The 9568-nt window shown below is 46.4% G+C and overlaps 1 non-coding gene across 1 annotated transcript; it reads right to left on the bottom strand.

Annotated features, from left to right (window-relative positions):
- Positions 1–8302: 8302 nt before the first annotated feature.
- trnam-cau (transfer RNA methionine (anticodon CAU)) lies at positions 8303–8374 on the bottom strand. The gene has a single exon. It is a non-coding gene; the product is annotated as a tRNA-Met (tRNA).
- Positions 8375–9568: the final 1194 nt, after the last annotated feature.

Below are 9568 nucleotides of genomic sequence, written 5' to 3'. Positions count from 1 at the left end.
CTGCACTGTTCTATGCTCCAAGTTCTACTTTCAAGAAATAAAGATTTAATCTCTTCTACGTTGAAATACAACCTCATTGTTTCAAAGTTTTACATATCGTTTCAGTCGTAAGTAACAGACCTGCTGTGCAGAGACGGCGTGTCTAATCTTTTGCAGTTTCTGATGTACCGAGCTCAAAAGATCGCACATTGTGATTGACCAGATTAAGAATCCGATTAAATGTTTAACAAGGTCACTGGGTTCAGTGCTATTGCGGCACAAGGAAAGGGATTGAGGATCCGGTTCGTCTCCAGTGAGCATCTGAAGTTTCAAGTGAAACAATGAAATACGAACGGCCTGATTGAAATGTTCCTGAATTGCTTTCTGACGGAGCTTTTCTTGTTCCGTTGCAGTTCCTGCTCCGTCCACTTGAGGTCCCCATCCTCCAATAGAATGCATTTACGCAACCCTCTGTAATTATATCTGCAATAGCAGATGAACGATAAGTCGAGTCTTTTTCAACTGGCATCCGCTATTGATAAATCAAAACATGGTCATTTCAATGACACCGAGTTGATCCCAAAATGAAACCTACTCCCGGAAGGTCTCTGAGCACAAGAAGAGGCTGAATGCCTGAACAAAAAATCAGTTCTGGACCCAGCACGCTTCCGCGACGGCACTCGGCTTCGGACAGCAGACAGGGACAGGGTTTACTCATCCTGCCACCACACCTTCAGACCTTCCAGTTTGCACTCAAATCTCTGAATATGGGCATCAGCAGGGGCAGAGGATATTGCCGTTGCCCAGCTGCCTTGCAGAAGGTGGATCCCAGCCGCCTCCCTGAGGTGCTACTCTCCGTGTAGCGACGGAGGTCACATTGGGATCTCAGTGAAGGGGCTTCAGGATCCTGACCCGGCGCCCAGGTAGTGATGTCGATGGGGGGACTCTGCAGTGTGGCCTGGAATGGGCGGCCGGGCCGGTTTCACTCTCATCCTCGTTTCTGATCCATCCGACTGGCTTGCTGGGATACCTCAGAGGGCAGCCAACAGGGAACCACAGTGGTGTGGGCTGGGGTCACATACAGTCCAGAGCGGGTGACGACGGTAGGGTTTCTTCCCCCAGCACCCGGAGTCATCAGGTGCTGGAGGCTGAGCCCAGCTGGCGGGGCTGAGCTGATGTCCCGTCTGATGCCAAGGGACATTGACTGTGCACTTGCCTCTTCTCTCTCGCCAGACGCCTCGCGGCCTGCTGAGTGTTCCTGAATTGTTGCTCTCATGACAAATAATCAGCAACCGCATTGTTTACAGGCTGAATGTTGACCCAATGTTGGATACACACGATGGACATGGACAGAAGGGAGCCTCCCTTCAGCTCGCTGAAATCTCCCTTCACTTGTAGAACGTATGTTTGTGAGCATTGAAGTGGGTGGGTTTTCTTCCCATGCACCCGGCAGTCAGTGAGCGGGAGGGAGGACGCCCTGTTAGCAGGGCGGAGCAGAACCTTCTTTGTGTTTCTCTCTTCAGAAGAGTTGCGCGGTTTGCTGAGCTTTCCCTGCATTTCATGCGGTTATTTCAGTTTTCAGCAGCTGCCCACTTTTTCGGCTGACCCACTACTGGCTATCCAGCGAGGAGCAGTGACCGAATAATTCTTCAGTTCACCGGGCACATTCGTAAAATGACAGGGCCAGTACCCAACATCTGGTCTGTTTGTTCCCCCATTCACCAGGACCGCCAATATCTGAAGTGAACCCACAAACACATACACAGCCAAGGTTTGTCTCCAGGTGCAACGAGCAAGGTTGGGGGTTGTCGGGTTGACAGAAAAGAAGCACGAGATGGAGACTGAGGGGGGAAATAGAGAAGGAGAGAGAGACAGAGACAGACTGAGAGGGGTGAGAATGGTGGTAGACCAGGGTATGTTGCTGGACGGGGAACATTGGTTTACAAGTACAAAGGTCCCGTGTCATTCCAGGATGGAAGATTTGTTTTTGCTGGCTGAAGGCACAGAATTCCAGAGCAGGGAGCTCTGCTGGAACTATATAAACACAAGTTGGGCCACACCTGGAGTGCTAGCGTCCTGGACATCAACACACAGGAACATACAGACACACCAACATCCGAATTCAGAGCAGGAGACTTCGATCAGCCGCGCAAGCTCAACCCTCCATTCAGTCAGATTAGCTGTTGTTACGTACCAGCAACAACAGAAACACAACGAGCCATGTATAAGTGTTTGAAACTATTTTAGGAATAACTACTTGTAATAATAAGAAAAGTAAAAATGTTAGATATTAAACATTGACCCCAAAAATAAACTCAAAGTGGATGTGGCAAATTCCCAATAGTTCTCAAAGTTCAGTTCAGCAAGTCATAATGAAGAACGTAACCCGAAACAAAAGGCTTTTGCAAAACGACAGTTGACTGGAGAGAAAACGTAGAAAAAATGTAGAGATAATTTACGAAATCCACATGTTCCACGAGGGAACCCATATAACACCTCAATCTCCGAAGAGCTCCACTGCTCTATTCCGAAGCATCTGCCACACCGAGGACATTCGATACGTGGCCGCACACAGACATACCTGCTTTCCAGTACAGGTTAAGGACAAAGTGGATTCTACCTGATTGCTCCAAAAATCCATACGTGGAATTCAGTGACAGACACAGCTATTGTTCTTCATCCATAGATACAGAGATCAGCAGTCAGTCTCTCTCTCTATCTCTATCTCTATCTACTCTCTCTCTTCTCTCTCTCTCTCCTGGACTGTGTGTCCAAACTGCCAGTACGCTCAAGTTATAGTCTTGCCGTCTTGTAACACACACACACACATTACTACCACTCTATTGTCCAGGTGACTTAAAGGGTCATTCACCAAGTAACAACATGGCTCGTAACAATGTGAGTTCATTAGATCCCAACTCCACATTCCCACGTACCCGCAGCAACCTGTCACCTCCTTCCTCAGCAAGTATCTGTCTACCTCTGCCTGAAATATACTCAAATCTCGACTCCCATTGCCCTTATAGAAAGTGCGTTCCACAGACTCGGGAACGACTGAGGATATCACCCTCATTGAGTGACCGCATATTTTAAATGCTCTCGACGAGTTATCAATCTCCCACCTGTGGGAACGGTCGCTCCACTTCTGCCTTTTAAATACTCCCAAGGATTCGATATATTTTAACAAAGTACCTTCTCTACCTGCTGAGCGCAAATTCTGTTGGAACCAGAGCCGCCCTCACATTCCAACTCACAACTTCAGATAGTGCTGCCCAGAACAATACACAGTCAGTTCATTACACACCTGCCCAACACTCTCACGCAGTGTTAGGCCGGAAGCTACATTACTTATCAAGAGCGCAGCGTTTGATCAGAAAGCTATGATCTGATTGATAATGGGGCATAGATGATGGGGCTAGGCGGAGCATCTTCCCCATTACAGTGTGTGTAAAACCAGACAGCAAGGAGTGAGTCAGGGGAAAGAGGTTTCGGGGAGATTTATGGGATATTTTCATTCACCCTGAAAGAGAGTGGAATCGGGTACTCTGTCAGTAATTGAACATTTATCCTGACGAGAAGGTGAATGACCAAGGCAGACAAAGTTATCCACCGGATGCTTTTCAATGGGATTAGTGTCGATGAATCATCAATGGTCTGCACAGACATGATGTGCCGAATGGCCTGTTTCGGAGCTGCACGACACCTCGATCTCCATGAATTGCTCCATTATAATCAAAATCATTCACACTGACACTGAGTACAAGGAATTGAAGTGTCAGCCAGGGTAATCAAATATAGTTGTCCTGAATATAGTTTGAACAATAAATATAGAAAATCGTATACAACGAGGGAATGCCAGAATTATGGCACAGCTGGCAGGAAATAGAATGGACGCCACCCTCTCACACTGTAAAAGTGACTGACATGTACAGAATGAACTCCACATTCTCACACTGTCCTAGAGACTGACAGATACAGAATGAACCCCACATTCTAAAACTGTACCAGAGACTGGCAGCTACAAACTGAACCCCACACTCTCACACTGTGCTGGATGAATAGGATAAATTCCCCGTCCCATCTCTCTCCCTCTCTCTCTCACCCCTCGCGTTCTCTGTTTGCATTGCTGCCTGTTTTTTTCTGTAACTCTCTCTCTCTCGCTATATCTCTCACTCCCTCTCTCGCTCTCTCCCTCTTATCTCCCTAGCTTAGCTTCGAATGATGTATCACTTCGTAACTGTGTGTGCAATTCAATCTGCCATTCCTTTGCGCAGTTTGCAAATTGATCTAGATCCTTTTCTAATCTCAGAATATCTTCCTCATGTCCACCATACCGCCAGTTGTGGTGTTATTCGCAATCCTATAAATCATGTTATTTACATTCTCAGCTGGATCGTTAATATATTTGACGCCTTGCAGGAGTCGAGAGTTGAAGCAAGATTTGGAGCGGGAGATTTGAAAATAGATAAGTCGCTTTGCTTGTGATTGGGAAATTCACCTTGAAGGAATCTAACCGAAACACATTTGCAAATTATAAATTGTTGATTGGTTTATTAACTGGTTAACAGCATCCGATAAAAAGAGGTAAGGGTTCAAGCGGAAGGGTCATTTTGGAGCAACCATTTTGAGAGGGGCTGCTGATGGTTGTCCAAATTGGGGCTTTGGAGAATAACAGGCTTCAGTGAAGAGACAGCGAACAACACCAAGCCAAGGTGATGGTTGGTTATTATTTTTTATGCCTCTTCATTTTCACTCAAATCTTTTTAGTCATGGCAGGTGAATTCAGACCCGTGTCATTCTCCTCCTGTGCAATGTAGGAACTCGGAGAAGCTACTAGTGTCCCTTATGACTACGTTTGCAGGAAGCGTGTCCAGCTGCAGCTCCTTCAGACCGCATGACTGCACGGGAGCTGCGCATGGATTCACTTTGGAGACTGATGCTGGATTACACTTTTAGTGAGTTGATCACACCGCAGTTTTAGGCCTGTGGGGAAATAGGGAATGGGTGATCAACAGGCAGATCAGGAGCAGGAAGGTAGTCCAGGGGTCTCATGCGATCGCCTCCCTACAAAGCAGATATACCGCTGTGGATACTGTTGAGGGAGATTGATCATCAGCAGAAGACAACAGTAGTCAGGATCATGACACTCTGACTGGCTTTGCTACTCAGGCGAGCAGGAGGAAGTGTGGCAGAGCTGTAGTGGTACGGGATTCCATGGTAAGAGGATTAGACAGGAGATTCTCTGGCAGCAAACGGGACTCTCGGTTGTTGTGTTGCCTCCCGGTTGCAAGGGTCAGGGATGTCTCAGAGCGGATTCAGAACATTCCTGAAGGGCAGGGTGAAAAGTCAGTTGTTGTGGTGCCTGCAGGTACCAACAATGTAGGGGAAAAAAAACGGGATGAGGTCGTACAAGCCGAATTTGGGGAGTAAGTGGATAGTTTAAAAAGTAGGACCTCAAAGGTAATAATGTCCGGACTACTGCCTGTGGCGTGCTATTCAGAGTAGGAATATCAGCAGAGTTACGATGAACATGTGGCTTGAGCAGTGGTGCAGGAGAAAGGGTTTTAGTTTCAAGGGCATTGTAACAGGTTCTGCGGGAGGTGAGACCAATACAAACCGGGCGGTCTACACCTAGGCAGGACTGTGAACAATGTCCTAGGGAATTGTATGCTATTGCCATTGAGGAGGGTGTAACATGCCAAAGCAAAGCAAAAACTAGAGCAAATTATAGAAATGAGAAAAGTAAGACGGCAGTACAAAAAAGTCAAACGTAAAGGACAAAAAGGTTTCGATGTTCCAAAAGGATAATGAGTGTAAGGGCACTTTATCTGAATGCCGGAGTATACGAAATAGCGTTAGTGAACTTTTGGCACAAATCAGTGCAAAGGGGTTAGATTCAGTGGCCACTTCAGAGACGTGGTTTCATGGCGGAAATTAAATATCCAAGGGTATCAGGGAATACTGAAGCATAGGTGGGAAGGCAAGGGAGATGGAGTAGTACTCTTAATTAAGAATGAGATCAGGGCGATTGTGAGAGACGATGTAAGATCCAAGAAGCAACATGTTGAGTCCATCTGGGTAGAGATTAACAATAGTGAAGGGAAAGAAACATGCTGGTGGGAGTTGCCTGTAGGTCACCGAATAATAACATTACACTGATACAGGGAATAAAGCAACAAATATCTGATGCATGTAAAAATGGAACGGCAGTTGACATGAGGGATTTAACTTCAACATATATTGGGCGATTCAATTTGGTCGAGGCAGTCTTGAGGAGGATTTTATAGAATGCATCCGTTATAGCTTTCTTGAACCCCATGTTACCGTGCAGAGGATGTGGACAGTCTGCAGAGATATAAATGAGTGGGCAAGGGTCTGGAAGATGGAGTAAAACGTTGGTAAATGCGAGATCATCCCCTTTGGAAAGAAAATAGAAGATCAGATTATTATTTAATTGGTGAAATATTGCAGCAGTCTGTTGTGCAGAAGGATTTGGGAGTTTTTGTGCATGAATCGCAAAAGGTTGGTTTGCAGGTGCAACAGGTTACTAAAAGGCAAAGGGAATGTTGGCCTTCATTGCGAGAGGGATTGAATTTAAGAGCAGGGAGGTTATGCTGCAACTGTACAGGGTACTGTTGAGGCCTCAGCTGGAGTACTGTTCGCAGTTCTGGTCTTCTTACTTGAGGAAATATACACTGGCTTTGAAGGCACCACAGCGGAGGCTCACCAGGTTGATTCTGGAGGTGAGGGGATTACTCTATAAGGAGCGATTGAGTTGCCTAGGATTATACTCGCTGGAATTCAGAAGAATGAGAGGGATATTACGGAAACGCAAAATTATGAAAGGGATAGATAAGACAGAGGCAGGAAGGTTATCTACACTGGTAGCTGAGACTAGAACTAGAGGGCATAGCCTCAAGTTTGAGGGTAATAGATTTAGGACGGAGATGAGGAAAAACTGTTGTGCACAGATAGTAGTGAATCTGTAGAATTCTGTATCCGAGGAGGCATTGGAGGCAACCTCATTTAACATACTTAAGACACTGTTGGATATTTTTGTACAGTTGGGGTATTAAGGATTATGGGGGGGAGGCAGGTAGGTGGATCTGAGTCCACGGCCAGGTCAGCTATGATTTTATTGAATGGCGGAGCAGACTCGACGGGCCAGATAGCCGAATTTGATCCTGATTTTGTTTCTCATGTTCGTGTGTATTTCCAATGTTTTGATTCAAAATACGACTTGCAATTCTGATTAAATTGGGAAGGAAAACACGAAAACCATCTCCCCATCGTGTAATTGAACTCTGGTCTCCCGCATGACGGTGGGTGGGGTGGTGGGTGGTGGGTGGTTGGAGACTGACCACCATACTAACGAGGATCCGATGGAAGTATGTGATATGGCACTTGGTTATCAGGGCCCAGGAAGGCTCACAGTGTCCCCCGATATTTGTTCGTTGACTGTAAAATTGGCGCTAACCGGCAACCACTTGTCACTGTGTTACTGGAAGGGATCGGGATTCGCCAGCGATTCAGGCACTGGTTGTGTTCGGTGACAGCCTGTGGTGAGGCTCCTATTCGGATCGGACTGTTTGTGGGTGTAAGGAACGCATATAATTGGGATTTATTTTCTCAGTAAATAATGCAGGAAATGATTTTTAATTCCTCAACTTATATGGTGTGTTGTTGAATCCAACCAGCCTCCGGAGAGAATGGAGGAGGGGGAAATCTTCCTATGATCTTCGCGTTAGTACTGCCCGTCTCTGCCCGTCATCCACCTGTAATTGCGACTCAGTTTTTCACTTTCAATTGTTACAGTCTGCGCTGCTGGACCGGGCCCACAGTCCTGTTCTTCACAACACGTCACACAGAATAAATTATAACCTGATTCTAACCGTCACCATAACTCCCTTGGTCTCACACTATCAGGGGCTTTCCGCTTGTTCGACCTCCCCTTCTCCCCCACTTCCTCTGCTACAGAAAGCGAACTTGTTGTCTCTTTCCCAGTTTAGCGGGCCCTCCACCTCAAACCTCAATCTGTTTCCTTCCCACCTGTGCTGCCCGATCTGCTGTGTGTTTCCTCATTCTCTGTCTTAATATAAGAGCACGGCTTTATACAGCGGAAAATAGTTAACGTTGAGTTGTGGATGTGCACAGCGATGGCCATGTTTTCACCTGAACGAAATCTCCACAAAACTCGTAAATGTATTGAATAAAAACAAACTCTCAATTTAAATGCGGAGGGTTTATGTGTGTTCGGGTGTGATATGACAGCTTCTTGACGTAAAATGCACTGGTGGAGAATGGTTGATGCCCACAAGGGAAATAGCAGAGGATGGTTTCGATCCATCGACCTCTGGGTTATGGGCCCAGCACGCTTCCGCTGCGCCACTCTGCTACTGAGAGGAAACACGATCGCTGTGCTGTGAGTGTTGTTCATTCTATACTTTTTTTGTCGATTCTTTTTTCGCCATTTCGCGCCGTCCCTTTTCTCGCTTCATTGTCTTTCGTTGACTCTCGTGCCGCCTTCTCTTCCTCTCTCCACATTCCCATCCTTGTTTCTAACGAACTATCCCATCAGGTTATTATGTCTATGCCTTTTTGCTGTATCCAAGTTCTCGCACCTCGTTCCTAATATTTCACCGGTGAAATATTATTCGCATTACAAGGGGTAGAATTCATTCCCCTTGTAGGGTTTCTACAACGTGCAATGCCTTCACCCACACCCGGCCTTCGTTTTGTCCAAATCTGAGGTCATATTAACTTTCCAATCCTGTCACTATGGTTGAACAAATGTCAGAATTCCTTCAGTGTTGAAAAACCAGCAGCTCAATTTGTTTCTTTGTGAAACTTAACTCGTCGAATTTTAAGCACAACAGATGCTGATTTTGGTTTCCGCATTGCAAGTGCTTGCATCTAACGCAACAACTCCGTCTCCCGGGATCCAGTGGTTGGCGAATTAACGGTGGCTATAGTCTTCAAATCAAATGACAGCTCGGGGTACTGACAGATGCGGAGAGTCGGGATGTGGCAGGGTCCAGTGTACTGACTAGGCAGTGCAGTGACGGTGATCATCAAGGCTATTCTCTCGGGCTGATGCTCGCCCACTATACTCCCGGTGTGCTGACCTATGCGATGACCCAAACGTGGGATACTCGACTGCAAAATGTGTGGTGGTGAGGAGAGTGTTAGAGCATTCTCCGGATCTTCTGTCAAAACTAGATTTACATTCAACTTGTTCTGAACTCATCTCACACATCGTTTTGTCGCTTGTCGCAACGGAGCCATCCCACGGGTACTGAGCGTCTTCGGCGCAGTCCACTGTCGGGAAAACAGTCCGGTCCCAATGCTGTGTGTTGGCGGCATGGGATAGAAGCAGAAAATCGGTGTAACATACGAACGTCATAACATAAGAAATGGGAGCAGGAGTAGGCCGCATGGCCCATCGAGCCTTCTTCTCAATTCAATAAGATCATGGTTCAATAAGATCAAGATCATGGACTCAGATCTTGCTACTTGCCTTTTGCCCATAACCCTTAATACCCCAACGATGCAAAGATCTAACTAACTAGATACATTTAATGAGGTTGCC

This window comes from Pristis pectinata, chromosome 39 (assembly GCF_009764475.1).
Source record: "Pristis pectinata isolate sPriPec2 chromosome 39, sPriPec2.1.pri, whole genome shotgun sequence".
In the NCBI taxonomy this organism is placed as follows: Eukaryota; Metazoa; Chordata; class Chondrichthyes; order Rhinopristiformes; family Pristidae; genus Pristis; species Pristis pectinata.
Note: the sequence above shows the minus strand (reverse complement) of the source record. Positions and strands in the feature narration are given on the sequence as shown.